Raw genomic sequence first — 14197 nt, 5'->3', positions numbered from 1 at the left:
GAGGTAGGCAAGATGAAGGCACTTTGGCCGTAGTTGAGTGCTGATGGTCGTGTGCAACTACCTCGCGCTCCTTGGGTTTTGTCCACTAAATAAGAGCGCATTGTGAAGCAAATAGTCAAGTCCATCCGCACTCCGATGGGTATGATGCGTTCTCTCAGGTCTGCGTTTTCTAAAGATGACTAATTATCAGGGCTAAAATCTCATGATTTGCATAAGATATATTAGGTTTGTACTACGAGTGGATTGTAAGTGACGTGCACATTTTGCTATTTGGAGTGTAATCATTGTTCATAATGCTTTCTCATTTGTGGCAGTTTGTACTACCGATCGCGATCGCAGGATGCCTTACTCCAGAAATACGCGGAGCCATTTACAGGTTGTCGACTTTAGTGCAATGGATTTCACAGAAGGAGATTAAGACATCCTCTATTGAATCCGTGAGGCGGAGAGCAGTGGAGACAGTCTGTCTCTTTGAGAAATACGTGCCTACCAACATGCTCATGATACAAATCCACCTTCTTCTGCATCTTGTAGATGAAGTGGAGATTGCTGGACCCGTCCATACACGATGGGTGTTCTTCTTGGAGCGCTTCATGAAAACCCTGAAAGGCTTTGTGCGACAACGAGCTCGGCTAGAAGGTAGCATGGCTGAAGGTTGATTGGTGTCTGAGGCGCTAGTACATATTTCACAATGGCTACCAACGGTGGATCCAGACAACAATATGCTATGGTCGTCGATGAAGGACGATAATAGACTGACCGGAGATGTGGTGGTTGGAAATGGGGTAGAAAAAAGAATGGATGCTGCAATGGAGGAGAAAGTGAATCGCTTTTGTATGTTGCACCATGCCTCTATGAAGACATGGCTCGCCAAGTACCAGCAAGCTAGGCAAGATGAGAGGAAGCACGATCTGAATTTCGACGTAGTACGTGCTATCGACCAATTCGATATCCCGAGGGCATGGAGGAGATGCTGCGGTTTATGTCAACGCGATGGTTGCATGGAGCTTTAACCGCAGCGTCTCGCGAAGGGGCGGAGGTCTCAACCGAGGAGTGGGAATTCTTGAGGGGATGTAGTCCAAAGGTGATGACGTGTTTAGGATTTGTCGTATCTATATTTTATATGTGACAACTAATTTGAGTGTTTCAATGTACATTACAAAATATATAGTGCAGTCTGGTCGCGCGGACGGCATTTTCGCGTGGAGTGTATTGACAAAATACACTCCACAACATACTGTGGTATCATGGCAAGGTTCGAGCAAGAGAGCCGACGATGAGCAACATATCTAAACACGGTTATAGATGAGATGGAGTATTTTAGGAACTTGCAAAGTATTGTTACGGTGGGTTACCGTAGCTTCTCCATGATACTATTCGATGTGCAGTGGTTCAAAGTGGTACTTGAAGGAGCTGGAGCAACAGTTCGACGAGGTCCATTTGGATTTCTCGAAATAGATTCTGAAAAAAAATAGACGAATTTGCGCGACACCTTTGTGTTGCCGACTCATAGTGAACAGGTGCATGAACTCATTTGTTTGTTAATTGTATTACGACATGGTACATGTCACAATAGTTTAATCTCTCTTGTACGTGTTTGTGAACATGTAATCTTCTATCCAAACCCCCAACAACCTCGATAGTAGTATGTTATACCTTCAGCTCTCCGAAGTGCGAGAGTATATGATCAAAGCAATGTTCCGAGCATAGATGAGGATAATATGCAAATAGAGGGGTCGATATTGCAAGGGGTGGAGGCCACCGAAAGCTTGGAGCATGTAGAGAAGCCAGCATTGGGTAATAATGATGGAAATATAGGAGTCCAAGAATTCTTTGAGAACGAGGTGGACTCATCCTTTTGTGGTGATATGTCTATCGACCTTCCAGTTTATGCCAAGTTGTGTCAGGAGATTGACATAGGACCATAGAATACTTCATACTTGGAGCATCCACTTACTCAATTCGTTGACTAATCGCTTATAAGGATACATAAGATATGCATTTTAAGTAAAATTATTTTTTAATATTTATATTATCGTGCTTTGTATGATTTAAATTGATTATGCTAACATCATTTTTTGTATGTGAAGGTGGCCTTTGTAGATACTTAGATCATTAGGATGAGTCGAGGGATGAGCAATGAGAAGTTACAGGATATCTTCACACGCATATTTCCAGATCAGATGGCGAGATTTAGAGACATGGCGGACCAGGAGATGTCTCGAACATCGTCAGGCCGCTCTATTAGATCTACTTCGATGCGATCAGATGCTTCAGCTTCAAGTAGACGAGGTCGACGCTCCAGACTTGGGCCAGAGGGAGGGAGTGCTTCAGGGTCAGGGGGATGCTGTAGAGATACGGAGGCAATGAGCCCGTGGTCAGCTCGAGATACAGGTACTACTCCTCGCTCTCATGGCGGTTTTAGAGAGCGTGGCTCAAGTGGTTGCTATGGAGGCATGAACGCAGTGTCTCCGTCTCGTCGTTCTACTGGAGTTGTGTCACCTCCAGGATTTGTCACACCTGTGGGGACGTATGCTCCAGTTACTCCGGCTTTTACTTAGCCATCCGCAGGTGGCACCCCTATGGGTGCTACACCGATAGATACTACCCCGGTTGATACACCAAATGTACAGGGGTCTCTTGGATATGCCCAGGAGTGTGGTCGCAAGTGGAAGAGGACCCATCTTAGGCATACCCCAGAGGGGTATACCTATCTTGTAGATGATAGGTCAGGAGCCATCATCATGAATGATGAGGGGAGGAGGGTGATGGCTTGCATGAGAGAGTTGTGCCAACAAGTTTTTCGGTACAACGTCTTGGATCATTGGAAAAACATACCAGAGGGGAGCAAGGACTACATAGTAGTATCCTTGCATTAGGAGTTTTCGGTTCCAGCCACAGCAGATAGGTTTTCTACGGGCTAGATGATGGAGTGCATGCGTGCATATATGTCACACAGACGATCGAACGCACGCAAGGTACTCAAGAGTGGGACTGCAAAGCCCGAGTGGTTAGACGCGGACGATTGGCACCGACTGAGGGAGGAGGCTACAGATTCTCCAGGACGTTGGAGTCAGCAGCACGAGGCGGCGAGGGCACAACTATAGGCCGGAGTGGTCCATCATCTTGGGAGTGGCGGCCATAGGACATATATGGAGGACTTTGTAAGTTTTTCTTTTGTTTTGCTTGCTTATTTTTTTGCAATATCCTTTGTACTGACAATCATGTTTCTAATAGTTAGTATTTTGTTTCCTTTGCAGCACTCCATTACAGATCGCGATCCGATCGACCTTGAGACTCAATATGCAGAGAGGCACGGTCTCACTGCATTGATCGACCGATTGTATAGACGCGCCGGCCCTGTAAGTCACTCATCTTTCTTGTCCGTAGTTACCATGTTTAATTAGAATGCATTATTGTATGGTGGATTGATGTGTAGTTGTTTCTTTTTTTGCAGAGTCCGTTCGATGCTCCTTTTCGGCGGGACGAGCTTTTGGATGGTGATGATGTATAGCTCGCCCTTGGATCCCTGGAGCTCGCACACCCTTCTTTTTTGGTTACCTAATCTGTGTAGACATTTTCTATATAGTAGTAATATCTTGCCATGATTCTACTAGTCGCTTTCATTATGTAATCATGTATTTATTTCATGTATCAGTGTTATGATTTAAGTACACTTTGTCTTTATTTACACGAGTATTGTACACATTGCAGAAACTATTTTGTATGGCCCAAATAAAGCACATAGTGCTAGCTGCCCCGTCACAATTTTTTTTCCCTTGTTACCATCGCTATTAGCGTCGCAAATTTACTGCACATGTCATTATTGGCATCGTTATTAGCGTCGCAAAGCATGATTATCAGCATCATTATTTACATCGGTATAATGCAACGTTGATAACGACGCAAATAGTGACGTTGATATCGACTGTTCTATGGCGTCGCCAATAACGACGCTTTTTACGACGACGGGGGCAAATTTCTTTATTTACATTTTCATCGCTTTTAACATCGGTATAAAGCCTATATCTTGTAGTGCATCTATATAACAAGAATACCAATTACTTAACAACTATTATGCTATTGTATTGATAGGATATATTTTTGCTTATAAGCCTTTGTCATTGCAAACTAAGAATACATACACAAGATGCCGGTTCGTCAAAGATAGTGGTAAATCTTCAGAGCGTAGCCAAGCTTTGGGATAATCACCCTTCCTATTACCAAAAAATTCATTGAAAGTGCAACTAACCGAATGACACTATTATTACTGGTTAAGGATGATCCAAATGTTTAAATCGTGTCACCTGAGTCACCTTTTTAAGGCATCTGTATCTTCATTTAGTCAAGGATGATATGCCAAATGCAACTAATAGTCCAAGAAGAGGATACACTAATCCAAAGAGGAAGATAATTTTGTTTAATGACACATCAAAGCTCAACGCGTATATTATTTAGCACTACAACACCTACATCAAGTCTAGAAACACTTACCTATGAGTCAAATATAGAGGTAACTATATCAATCGGATGCCCTTTTGAGAGTTAGTATAAGTGAAAATGCCAACTCGTACTTTGTTGCCAGAGAAGAATTAGCTCTATTGAGGAGTTGTAAGAGCTTTCCCTGTGGTGACAAGACCCAAGAAATGGATACATGCTAGTTGGAATGAAAAACTGAGAAGACAAGTGTGGTGATAACTCCATTATGTAGTAAATATGATGTTTAATTTTCGAGGATGTGAAATTGGTAGCTAGAGGTGTAGAGGGTAGTTAGGACAATCTAGGTAGATATGAGCAATTACAAGTTATATTTTAGAAATTTCAAAGCTTAAAATAAGTAAGTTAAAGCAATAGCACATTTACATATCGCCTTTCGGTCAACCATGTATGGAGGTTTAAAAGACTATATATTGTGAAAAATTTACCATCTAGCTCGGTGTGATGCACATTCTACTCAAGCACCAATGGGACAACAACTCCCACGTAAGAGTCTCCTGGCTACAAGAAGTGAGAAGGCTGGTATAGAACACATCATATGTCAATGACAGTAGATGTGAGAGAAGTGTCACAACTAGGTCCTCCAAAGAAATATCCATGCCAAGGGATGCAAGCTCATCTCGAAGCTTCTCCATCCTATGGATGTGATCCCTCATTGTAGGGGAATCTGTGTGTTGTAGCTTCAACTCAAGAGATAATCAATGCCCAAATGTCCAGATCTAGAAGAGAGATTCCAATCTCTGTCAAACCTCTGCAATGGTGTCAATGCATCTAAGATGCACAAGCACAGAATGTGTACAACTCAAAAGGAGAAAAGAGCAGGCTCTAGTATTCCATCGATCCCATAACACTACTACAAACCCGTAGTCACACCATCATGAGGATCCACGATAGGTTGTGGTATAGAGATAGTAACAAAATCCCAAATGCATAATCATTGAGGAGATACTCCATCCAGCATGACCATAAAGGGCAATTTGTCCCATCCAGCTTGTTGAATGTGAACTGAGAGGGTAGGACCAGCACCTCAAGAGATGCCATCAATGTCAATTGAGGACAAGAAACCTCAAAAGAATATACCGAGAAAGAGAGAGAGGGTGGTGGTTTGTCTGAATCATTCTGAATCACATGATCCCCCAGAGCATATATGTCCGCCATATATGTTGTTCAAATAAAATACCTACAAGAAAACAAAGAAGAGGCTACCACAGGTATCTCCTCCACCTATATAGGGTCTGTCGATATGTTAATCAGAGAGCAATGTAGACGAGGAGTATCCGAAGTGAGAGAGACGACTTGACATCGGACTTGACGTCGAGCATAGAGGGGCAAATTTGAAAAATGTAAATATGGCTACAATAAATGCAATTAAATATGTCAAAAACCAATCGCCTAGTTAGGTAAGGGTCGTCTTGGCAAAGAAAGTGACTATCCAATAGAAAACATAGCAAAAGGTCTATTTGCCTGTAAAAACAAGCCACCCAACACAAAAAGGGGCAGCCCAGCCTGGATAAGGCCACTCGGGTGCAATAAATGTTGTTTCCCAAGACTGTGAGAGGCCGCCGAGCAAAGAAAGGTGCCACCCAACCTAATTTAGTGCCATCTAGGTGAAGGATGATGGTCTACCAACAAACGTAGATTTGTATTGACTATCAACATTAAAAATGCAAAGCTGCCCTGCAAAATGAAAATGGGAGAGACCAAAAAATAGGCCATCCAGCTTTGAATAGTGGCCACCTAATTAGAAGGCCGCCAACCTATCAGAAGCCTCAAGGGTGCAACACTAATGCCACCTAGCGTTGCAAGAAGAAAAACATAAGTCTATTGCCCCCAAACTGGCAATGAAGATGGCTAGGACCACGAACATAGTGCTTCTCTTCGGAATCCCCATATGTGGCTCTCATACCATAGAGGAAAGTGAACATGGAGAGACAGAGACAAAGAGAGGCCATAGGAGAGAGAAGAAACAATATGACTACAATGGCTGAAGGTACAAGGCTACAAATAGTCAAACCCAATACACAACTCTACACGTTAGTGTGGGCGCCTTGTGATAGCAGGGAGATGAGAGAATGAGGAGGGCTAGCTGATCACGAAGGATCAATGACGGATAATGAAAGTTGGAGGCCAAGCTGCCTATACATAGGCAAAAAATAGCAAATCTCCTTATTTTGAGGGTAAAAATCCTAAAAATAACCAAAAGTTCCCTAAAAGAAATGCACTAATATGCCTTCCATCTAAAGTGTCTAAAACACATAAAATGACAACCAATACAATGTGAGAGCTCCTAATGTCTTATCTAACTTAGATTACGGCTCATAGGCACGAGATGACTGCATAAGACACACATGATTGCAAACAAGTCTTATCCTTGCAAGCCTTATGTCGATTTTAGGTGATTCCAATATGACTAGAAGTGTTGAAGATACATCACACACTTCATGTAGTATGATGGGAGAGGAGAGGATTACTCTTTTGGGACACACTATGCATGTTGCACAATTTGGTAGATATCTCGCATCTTAGGAGCAAAGCATCACACTTTTACATGGCATAATCATCAAAAGGATGGGAGTGGGCGAGTTGGCGCCCAAACCCAAAGTTAAGCTACAAGCTAAGGTCTGCAAATCTGCTCTTGCATCATTGGAAGTGACACGTTGAGTGATATGCTAGAGTGATATGTTGCAATAATAGTCCTAATGGCCCACTGCCCTTTAAGTTAAACATTTCATTTCTCAATGAAAAGTAGTATTTAACATGGGAACAGAGGTTTGCATTAGACTAGCAAGAGGTATAGAGATTCTTTTTGTCATGAAGGAAAAATACAACATTAATATTTGCACCTTGGATTAATTCCAGCCTTTGTAAATTTAGCCCTAGCCTATGTGTACATGTGTGAATAGCCCTTAAGTTTGGAAGAGGGTTAGAATAAAAAGGACTAGAGGCCAAAGGCAAGACATCTTTTGATCATTCAATAATCTTGGCTTTACCATTTTCTTGGAGTTAGCTTCTTCTAGCCTATGAAGCACTCAGCCATGGCCGTCATGTATTCTTGAATCCCCAACCATTAATACATGATGAGGATGTCTTGGTGCAATAGATTTGTTAATTCTTTGTTGTAGCTTAGTTAATTTTCAATTTCAGTTAGATTTCATTCCATGGTTGATTGCTTTCATTACATTGGTATCAGAGCCATAGCTTAGATCCTTGCAGAAGTCATTTTCAAGTACTAGATTCAGTTTCCTAGGCTAGAGAGAGCAAACCATAGTTAAAAATTTGAGTGACAGGACTTGACAGGACATGAATGATTCAAACAGGAGTTACATGTGAAAGACTGCTACAAACAGGGATGAAGATGGTGATTCTTGGCATTAATAATGGAAGAAATGGAGGGCTCCAGCCAAAATAGCAGGACGTGATCAAGATTTGAGCCAAAAATTGGGGTAAGTGTACAAACTAATGGTTATAGGACACTTTAACTGTGGTTACTTTTGAGAAGGAAGGGTTTCTTCTTCCCTTTCCTCGTTCCTTCAAGCTGCCATACAAACTGCCATGGACATTTCTTCTCATATCTTCTTCCCATGACCTCTAATCCTCAAATGGCTTATGCAAGAGTGTAGTATGGGTCTTAAGCTACCTATGGATTACCTACATGCCTCATATCTACCACGTTTTCATCACGTGATGCAAGAGGATGTACAGCAGCAGTTTGCGCTGTTTTTACAGCCCCCCCCCTTCGTGATCAGCAAACGTGAACTAATCTGAGCTTGTACTCTTCATGAGAGGATCAAATGGAGTGCAACTATGAGTCTACATCATCTTCTACTTGATCTTTCACTCCTTTTGGAAGATGGGAGCTTTCTCAAACCTTGGGTATGGAGTTTTATGACAGTTTTGGACAGCACTCAAATTTCTCAGATTCCTTCATCAAGATCAAAGGGTTTTTGCTCTATTATACTCCCTGAGGCTTCTACATACATCCTAGTACCAACATTGATTGATCTTGAAGCTTGAAGCTTTGATGGAGCTTGGATATGGAGATTGCAAACTATGTATAACAGTTTGGGACAGCATTAAAGATTCCTGAAATTTTTTAAGCAATTCATGGGGCTTTTGTGGGCAAAGCATCTCTGAAGCTCCCTCAACCATTTCCCCTGAAGAATCCATCAACATTGGACCGACATTGAAGAGATTGAAGCCAATGGAGGTCTAGGTGTTCAATGGACAGCATGAAGCTTTTATGCCATTAAATTTTGGCATTCCCTCTCAAATTTCGGGATCTCTTGGACACATTGAAGCCCTCTCTATTACCTATTGCAACCTACTTCAAGTAGAGAAGGTAATCGGTCTTCATCAACCCTCATTTGGAGCATTCATGGAGTCATGGAGCTTTCATGGAATTCATGAAGCTGAAGCTTATCAAGGAAGGGATTATTCTTGAATATTGAAGATCTCTTGGACTAATTTTAGAAGGATTATCAAGCTCAACTCACCTATGTCAAGCATTATGGATTGAAGGCCTTTCCATCAACAATGCTCTTCTCCAATCAATTAAATGAGGTACTCTAATCACTCTTAATTTCTCTTTACATCCAATTGCTGATCTCATTTCCAATTGCTGAAGAGAAATAAGAGGATTAAATGAAGCTTTCATTCATAGCCTAATGCATTACATGAAGCCTATAGGTTATCTCAGTCATTGTCTTTACTAAACCTCTTCAATTTACTGAAATGGCCATCTCTAAATGTCTCAAACTCTTCCATAATGAATGAGCATTACCCATCTACTTTCATTCACTGAAATCAGTAATTTCTTGAGCTTCATTACTCAATCTTTATTGCCTAACCCTGACATGAAATTGATTGCCTATTTTGCCTATTGATCATAAGAAAATCATTACCCAACTAGTAAGTGAGAAAAGCTTTGTAAGCAGTGAGTCACTGCTGAGGTAAATACCTCTCCACTTCTCATTTACATTTCAGCCTTTTCAATTCCAATCTTGCATATCATGAAAAGGGCAAATGAAAGGTAATTGTATTTCCTTCCTATTCCATGCATATCATACTGATTTTTAGAGCTAGAATTCACTTGCCATGTACTTGCCCACGAGGAAAAGTGGATGTTGGGCGAGTCGGTAGGACAAAAGAGAGGTGACCCTCCCCTACCGACGAGGACCCTGAAGGGGAGCACAACCCGGCCCGAGAGGGAACTTTGCAAACCCCTCGGGTCTCGGATTCCACGTATTTTCAAGTTTAGGTGCAGGTACAAATCTCAAAGGCACTTGAAATCAGCCTACAGCATGAGTTATGGGCAGTGAGTTCTTGAGATATTGGCAAATGTATGAAGACATATGGCTACAGTAAAATGTATGCATCCTATGGTAAAGACACTATGGTTCAGCATTAAAGTTTGGAACAGAGTATGTATACATACCCTCATTAAAGATTGCAGTCTACATTGAGTTAGACAGCCATTTTACTGGTTACAGAGGTCATTTTTAGTATGGGCAGACGTATGAGACTCTCCTACAGGGTTATGAAGTTGGTACATGCTTGGTATTGATGGTACAAGCCATTAATTGACTAGAACAGGGTATTCACTGCCTGCAGGAATTTTCAGACAGCAACAGAAAATCCCTTACAGAAATTTATGTACTCATCCATTTTCTGCACTTGATAGATCGTTGGATAGAGGGCTCTTCAAGCTTTGAACAGAGCCAGAGACCTCGTAATTTGGAGCTCTAGAAGTAAAGATAATCAAGTTTTTCTACGCAGGAAATTCAGGATAGAAATCAACCCATGGCTAGGAATAAGAAGAGAGACCCTGTTTTGGATACTATCAATGAAGAATTGAAGGAATATCAACAGGAAAGGGATGAACATCAACAGGAAAGGGGTGAACATGACACTTCTCAAGATGCCATTTACCGAATGCATTATGAGAACGATGAGGTCGATGCAAGTTCCACCCACTCCCCTACCAATCAACCCATAGAGACGTCTCATATCTCAATGAATTCAAACAGTTTTCAACAATTGTCAAATGACATAAAGGATATGAAATCAGGTTTCGAGGGTATGAGGTTGGGTATTGACAAGCTTGTAGCACTTCTTGGTGAGAAAATGTTGCCTATAGCTGGTCTTAATATCCCACATCCTCATAGGGCTGAAGAACCACCTAAACCACTTACTCCTAAGGTGGTAGGTCAATTTGAAGTTGGAGAGTCATCTAAAGCTAAGGATTTTGTTCAACCCACTTCACTTCAGCCACAATTCCATCAACAAAAGGGTCACTTTCAGCCACATGGGCAGGATCTTCAAGAAAGAGTGCAAACAAACTCAAAGCATGATGAAGACATCCATGGGTGCAACTCTTTCTACAAGCAATTTTACCCTCAAGCAAATGTTGGTGGCTATGAGCAAGGGCATGTTAATTCAGCCCCAAACTCTTATGGGCAGCCACATGGACATGTGAATTCAGCCCCAAATGCTTTTGGACAGCCACAACATAATTTCTCTACTCAAGTGCAGCCCAATAGGCCAAGTCCCATGTTAAATCATGGTTGGAATCAGCAAAATAATTGGCAGCAACCACCTTTCAACTCACCTATGCATGGACAACCTCCCAATGTGAGCAACACATACTTTCAGCCTCAAGGACATTGTTTCCAGCCACAAAGTCATGGTATGCATTATGGACAGCAAACTCCTTATGCGCAAGGGCATGGAAATAATGAATATCCTAGGCAAGGACCTTTTGGCAATTCTTTTGGGCCACAACACCATAGTGGGCAGCAGCACCCTAATGGACAACCTCCTCAATATGAGAGAGAGTACAAGGAGAAAATAATAATCTCAAACTTCAAGGGAGAGAACCCTTCACCCACGGAGTTGGAGGAGTGGTTTGACAAGTTAGAGATGTATTTTTCCCTTTACCCAAGGCCCGAGAATGCCAAAGTAAAATTTGCAGCTCTTCATCTAGAAGGCTATGCTCACACTTGGTGGAGATATATGGCGAGGATGGGACATGACTTCTTGTCTTGGGATGCATTGAAAAATGCTATGATTGAAGTCTTTGTTTCTCCTATTGAAAAAGAGCGGTTAGAGAAAAAGTGGTATGCACTTGAGCAACGTGGTCTCTCGGTTAAAGAGTACTCAAATCAGTTTTTGAACCTCTCGATGTATGTTCATGGGGTCTCCGATAGTGCCAAGTTGAATAAATACATATTTGGTTTAGAACCTATTCTTTCTTCTGAAGTTGGAGCCATGAATCCTACATCCCTATAAGCTGCCATTCAATTGGCTGAACGTTATGGGCAGAAATACAAGGGTTTTCAGCCAAAAACAGGGCATTCTTTTTAGCCTACGCAATTCCCAAGGACATCAGGCCATTATGGGCATGCTAAAACTGATTTTCAGCATATTGGGAAGCCATCAAATACTTTCAGCAATACCTACAGCAAGATACCCACTTTTCCTACTGTGTTTGGGTCAAAACAAAGCAGTAATTTCAGACCTAATGCTGAAAATAGATTTGATGCAAAGAGGACTGATATAAATGCCAAAACTTCGGTCCCTACTCAAGGCAAACATGTATCGAATGACAAGCTCAAAGATATGTATGCTAAAGGTCTATGCTACAAATGTGGAGAGAAATGGTCACCCGATCATAAGTCCAAATGCAAGGCCAAAAATATGAAGATTAGCATGATCATCGAGGATGATTCCGATGTTGAATCTATTGAAGGAAGCTTGGCTCAGCTTGATGTCACAACAACTCAAGAAGAGGCGCATGAAAATGAAGAGAATGACCATGATGAGTTCTATGATCCGATGGATGGGTTTCCTTTCGACCCGGGTGGTCATTATTTGGATGATTCATGGACTGATTTACATCCATCGCTATGTGCCATATCAAGTGATGCATGGAGTGGTTCAAGAGGGGATAATACCCTACGCCTTAAAGGTCAAATCAAGGGAAGGACCGCTCATATACTCATAGATACGGGAAGTACACATAGTTTCATTAATGCTAAGTCACTCAATGGGCTGAAATTGAATACGCATGAAATGCCTACATCACTCAAAATCCAAGTGGCAAATGGAAATTTTGAGAAGAGCAATCAATGCTGTCCAAATGTACCTATCACCCTTTCCCCATTGTGCACTACATCAGTGAGCCTAATTGCATTAGAAATGGGTCCCATTGATATAATACTTGGCTGCAACTGGCTGAAATCTTTGTGCAGATTTAGCATGGATCTCAACAACATGGAAATGGAGTTTAAATGGTGTGGACAACAAGTAACACTACATGGAGCTTAAAAGAAAAGAATGGAGATGATCAGCCCCAAGAAAGTTAAGAAAGAGATAAATGCAAAGGCATGTATGTTCACCATTCTTCTTTCCAAGATTGAAGAGGATCAGCCCTCTTCTCCTACCAACAATATGGACCCATGTCTTTGTAATTTGCTGAAAGAATATGATGATATTTTTCAGCCACCTACCTCTCTTCCTCCCAAAAGAGAAGTAGATCATCCTATTGACTTGCTGCCCAATACAAAGCCCATCAACAAACCACCATATCGCCTCTCCAAAGTGGAAAGAGAAGAGGTAGAACGCCAAGTCAAAGAGCTTTTGGAAATGGGTCTCATTAAGGCAAGCCAATCACCTTTTGCTTCTCCAGTCCTTCTTGTGAATAAGAAAGATGGCTCCTTTCGAATGTGCATTGATTACCGCGATCTCAACAAGGTCACTATCAAGAATAGGTATCCAATACCTAGAATAGATGATCTCTTAGATGAATTGAAGGATACCAAGGTGTTCTCCAAAATTGACTTGAGATCGGGATACCATCAAATACGCATGAAGGAAGGGGATGAATTCAAAACAGCCTTCAGGACGGAGAGGGGTCTTTATCAGTTTATGGTTATGCCTTTTGGGTTATCAAACGCTCCAGCCACATTCCAGTCTCTCATGAATAAGATACTTCAGCCATTGCTCTTTAAAACAGTTTTGGTATTCTTTGATGACATTTTGATCTATAGCAAGAATAAAGAAGACCATTTGCAGCATGTAAAAGAGGTCTTTGACATATTGAGGATACACAAACTGTTTGCCAAGGCCACTAAATGCTCTTTTATGACAAAGGAAGTGGAGTACTTGGGTCATATAGTGGGAGAAGATGGAATCAAAGTGGATCCTAAGAAGGTTCAGTGCGTCAAAGAATGGCCTACAACAACCAATGCCACTTCATTAAGAGGTTTCCTTGGTTTGTCATCCTTTTACCGACGGTTTATGAAGAACTATGCTCATGTTGCAGCTCCTCTTACCGATCGGCTGAAAAAAGAGGCCTTCTTTTGGGATGAGATCGCTGACAAGAGCTTTAATGAGCTGAAAGAATTGCTTGTTTCAGCACCCATACTAGTTTGCCCTGACTTCTCCAAGACTTTTACCATTTATGCAGATGCCAGTGGTAGAGGTTTGGGAGCAGTTTTGGTACAGGAGCATGGTGTCATTGCATTTGAGAGCAGAAAATTTGATGACAAAGAGAGAGAGATGCATGTTTATGAGCAGGAGATGCTTGCTATCTTACATGCAATCAAGAAATGGCACCACTACCTCTATGGGACACACTTCAAAGTCAAAAGCGATCATAGGGTCTTGAGATATTTTCTCTCGCAACCCAATCTTTCTCCCA

The sequence above is a fragment of the Lygodium microphyllum genome, chromosome 11 (assembly GCF_053477565.2).
Source record: "Lygodium microphyllum isolate KBCC chromosome 11, Lygodium_microphyllum_v1.1.10, whole genome shotgun sequence".
In the NCBI taxonomy this organism is placed as follows: Eukaryota; Viridiplantae; Streptophyta; class Polypodiopsida; order Schizaeales; family Lygodiaceae; genus Lygodium; species Lygodium microphyllum.
This window is presented reverse-complemented; position numbering follows the sequence as displayed.